The 4,798-nt window shown below is 35.8% G+C and overlaps 1 non-coding gene across 1 annotated transcript; it reads right to left on the bottom strand.

The window, feature by feature from the left end:
* Positions 1 to 4,320: 4,320 nt before the first annotated feature.
* LOC138141013 (5S ribosomal RNA) lies at positions 4,321 to 4,440 on the bottom strand. The gene has a single exon (XR_011162915.1). It is a non-coding gene; the product is annotated as a 5S ribosomal RNA (ribosomal RNA).
* Positions 4,441 to 4,798: the final 358 nt, after the last annotated feature.

Raw genomic sequence — 4,798 nt, 5'->3', positions numbered from 1 at the left:
ACTTTGCAAAACATTATAGAATACATAACAGATAATTGTGACCCTGTGTATTGTTCATTGGAATTAAAATAAAAAAAACGTGATTTCGTCAATCGCCGTTATTTGCGACTTCAGGCAACTGTCGCTAAGAGCTATTTTTGTTTCTCCGTTCAATTTCCCGATAAAATCGTCGACTTAGTTATTAACTAAGTTCTTCAGTTAGGTGGTATCAACAATACCACAATAGCCATGTTGCCGGAGTTTTTTGATAAAAGACTTGCTAGTTGGAATACAGAAAATATTTACCAAACACCTATTCACGATAATAAACCGGGGCACTATTGTGGGTTTTCGGTTGGTTTTATATTATATTAGGTACTCACCCTTCGTAACGTGTCTCCACGAAAAAACGTCACTTTCACACTAACCACCTTTCGTTTTAACTCTCGCGACGATAACTGAAATGTTGACGCGCGCCGGACAGATTCACGGACATACAACCACCCACCCACCCCGCGCCCCGGTTTCCGTCTGGACTGGTTCTGTCGTCCGAGTGAGTGCCAAAAATTAGCGTTCGTCTATTAAATGATTGTCGGATGATGATTATTGACGGACACTTTTATCGCACCCGATCACACTTTAGTTACTACCTACGTTTAGTATCGACGACGCATCGTTTCGATTATTGAAATTCGAATTGAATTTTTTTTTTTTCTAGTTTTCGACGTAGATTCGCGTGACACAAATATTATGAGCCTTTTTGGATCGATTTCGTGTGCATCACGCCATTTCTACGGGCGAACGTGAATGTGTGATGTTGACGTGATGGAAGCAACGTTTAGGCAATCCGCATTACGTATTACTATCAATTATATTTTAAACGAATGAAAACTTCAATTCAGAAGTGTGATAATCCCGATCCATTCAAGTTTTGTTAATTTTAGATTAAAAATGCGTGAGTATTGTACTATTGCTAACGATGCCAAAACATCGCATATTCAATGTAAAAAGAACAAGAGCAACGGGCCATTAAGTTAATTTAAAAATAACTCGTACCGGATAAGTCGAATACGTATCCAGGGAAAATTTATTAATTTTAAAATTGACCGGCGGAAACAGGTTCTCGCCTCCCACCACTTTTGTGTAGCGGCCGCCAAATCAATTTTGTTTTTATATAATTGATTCAAAAAATTGAAATTCACGCATAGTTATCTGTGCCTGAAGTGGGTCATTTTCATTGCATTGTTAGTAAGATCGAAACCATAGAAACCATACAAAACGCATACGACTATTTCTGTTTTTCATTTCACGCACTGTTTTTTATTAGTTACCTAGCAACATGGTCACTGCATTGAAACTTCAGAGTTCCTTCAAAAATTTGAATTTTTAATTTCAATTTTTTGAATCAATGATTTAATATAAAAATAACTATTGTGGAAAACAGCAAAAAATAAAATAATACCACTAATTGGCGGCTGGTCAGGATAGACCTAACGTTCGAAATTTAGAAAAATATTTTTTTTATTTTAATACTGTTACTTTTCTAATGAAGTGCGAAATAAGTTGTGCCCCATAGCTATCTTTTTTATTTTTCACTACGACAATTACAAAGTGTTGATATTCACAACTTTTCGTGAGCACTTCGATAGAAATGAACAAGAACGCAGGAAAATTCCACACCGAATATTAATATTCTGTCTTGGCCCATGTTTACTTTTATCTACCGCAAAACAAAATGTTCGGATTTGTCAGGGGTATTCTGATTTAAAAAAAGAAGAACATTTGACGAATATTTTAAGTCTCAAACGTTTGGAAAATAATGCAACAACAATTCATAGACTACAAAAAAGCCTATGATTCAGTACCACATTCATGGTTAATTAAAATTCTTAAAATTTATAAAATTAATATTAAATTAAATCACCTTCTTTATATGGATGACATAAAACTTAACAATAACTGAAAATCAATCAATATGTCGTGGTCATTACGAAAATTTAGAATATATAACTAAAGAAGGAGAAATCATTAAAAATTTAAATAAAGGAGAATTTTATAAATATTTAGGTATTAATCAATCAAATCAAATTAAATCTATTCTTTTGGTGTTATAAAATGGTCCAAAACTAATTTAAAGAATATAAATATTCAAACTAGAGTTCTCTTTACAAAATTTTGTAAACATCACCCCAAATCTGCTGTTGAAAGATTTAATTTACCACGCGAAAATGGTGGTAGGGGTTTTTCAAATCTAGAAATTCTACAACACAATCAAATTGCTTCACTAAAAAATTATTTTCTCAATAGAGCTCGTGATATGACACTATAGCAAATATAAAACAAAAGTCTTTACATGGGAGATATTTTAAAGAGCTGAGGGTTTTATATTTGCAATACAAGATCTTGCACCGTTTTGGCTCACAGCGAATATAAAAAACGTCATGATATATTCGCAAAAATTATACACATGAATTTAGCAGTTAAATTCAATTTATTAAAGGATACACAACCACATTACATTTATAAACCAGAAAGTTGTTTAGAAAATGACAATTACAAATTATATTTTGATCGCACAGTTTTAACTGACATTCACATTCAGCATAACAGACCAGACATTATTATTTTAAATAAACAACAAAAGCAAGCATATCTTTTAGATATAGCTGTTCCAAATTCACACAATATAACACAGACATATAATACAAAAATTAATAAATATATTATTATAATTTCAGCAACAGGAATAGTACCGCAATCTCTTTTTAAAAATTTAAAAATTTTGGACTTAGAGAACACATAAAACACAAAAAAGTCAAAATGTGGAGGCGAGACGCCGGTAATTATGTTGATAAGCACTGCACTACTGCCGCCGGGTGGAGGTGGGATACGAAAAGAAGATGCTCTCACTGCTCTCACTCACAATAAGTTCGGAAAAACCGAATTTTATTATCGTATTTAATTGACGTCACAGTTACTTTGGCGAAACAGGAGCTCGCTTTTCGAAGGCATGATGAAAAAGACAGACGAATCAATTTGATATATAAAACCTAACAGGAACGGCTGGTCCATGAGGTCATTTGGGTAATGACCCCCTAAAAAATAAAGGTTTTACCCAACACCAGCCGCGACTGCAATGTACACAAGACTATGACTGCTACATATTATGTTATTTCAACCAAATCAGAAGTACAATAATTTTGAAAAGTAAGTGCAATGTATACTTCTAAATCTATCTAAATTTATTAATATGTAATTTTTTTCAAAACTATCGATCTTTCTTTGAAACATTTTCAATTCACAATTCACTGTTGGAAGCGCTGTACTTTTTAGTATAAATACGTATACGAAAAATTAAAATAATAGTTGAATTAACACATCGTTAAATGTTACGAGGAACATAGTTTTTTGGATTACACAGCAAAATCTTGGAATTTCAGTCCGATATTACTCCATTGAGTCTTTGGACTCACAAATAAATACCTCGAAAAGCCGACAAACATCTGTCTAGAACTTTTCTAGTAACCAGAGGGTATCGTAAACGACCCGTGTTTAGACCTCTTTCGTGAAAGTGACCGACCGCCGGCGCCGCTCGATTTCGTCATAAATCTCAGCCGTACCCCCCACGATAATTGACAAGTCTGTCATACAGCCCTACCATTTAAAACCTTTATTCTCTTCGTTTTAAAAATAGTTTCGCATGGTTTTTCTCTCTTCTCGTTTTACAATGGTCCAGTGACTAATAAATGAGTGTTGTGTTATGAGTTTGTTCGAGCTCAAAAAAACGTGGTTCGAAATTGTTTAACGTTTAACGAATGGTAAGTTATTCTAGTTTTTATGTTGGTCTTAACGTGTTAGGGGCCAAGAATACAACATTGTCTGTCCATTATAACATAGAACTGATATGTTGAATTCAGATCTCTAATTATTTAAAAACCAAAAAAATAAAGCAGCAGTCAAAGTGGCATGTACGCGTAACCTAATATATATTTTTTTTACATTAAAAGATCGCCGTCTTCCTCGTCGCACTTACGACATTTGCATATGTTATCTTTGTTAAACTCACGGAAGGAATATAATGAACCGGTCACCCGTCCAAGTGCTGACCGCTGCCCGCGTGGCTTACCTTCGGTGATCGAACGACAACCTTTACCGTTTGACGAGTTTTTATTCTGCAATTGTTTACAATTAATCGACAAAAAAAATTGTTTTCTTAATTATCTAGTACTTAAAGCTATGAATCTACATTATACGGGTCTGTGCATGTTTCCGAATACCTGCACGAAAAACAAATCGGTTCGGTGGTTGCTATGGATTTCAAAAAAAACAAAAAGTGTTGGGGGGCAACGGCACGCGGTGTTCCCAAGCGGTCACCCATCCAAGTACTGACCGCGCCCGACGTTGCTTAACTTCGGTGATCGGACGAGAACCGGTGCTTTTCAACGTGGTATGGCCGTTGCCGTGGTGTTTAGGTGTGATCGTTGGTGTAAAATATATTGCTTTTAACATTCCGATGCACGAATATGAACATCAAAACGCGATGCGTTTCGTTTCCGTATGCACTTACCCTCTGACGACCGACGTCGGACCGAACTAACGGGAAATCCCACAACAACCACCACGTCACGCTCTAACGACAAGAGAGACTACTAGACGGACTGGCGATCTCCCGCGTCGCACATTTTCGACCGCCGGCGGCGGTGGAAAATCCAGAATTTCACCCCACCTACCGCGCTGCTTGCTCCGACGACGACGAGATTCCCACATTTGGATCGACCGAAATATGTAAGTAATATCAGGAAGTTCCGATTTTTCGAGA

This window comes from Tenebrio molitor, unplaced genomic scaffold (assembly GCF_963966145.1).
Source record: "Tenebrio molitor unplaced genomic scaffold, icTenMoli1.1 SCAFFOLD_785, whole genome shotgun sequence".
NCBI lineage: Eukaryota > Metazoa > Arthropoda > Insecta > Coleoptera > Tenebrionidae > Tenebrio > Tenebrio molitor.
Note: the sequence above shows the minus strand (reverse complement) of the source record. Positions and strands in the feature narration are given on the sequence as shown.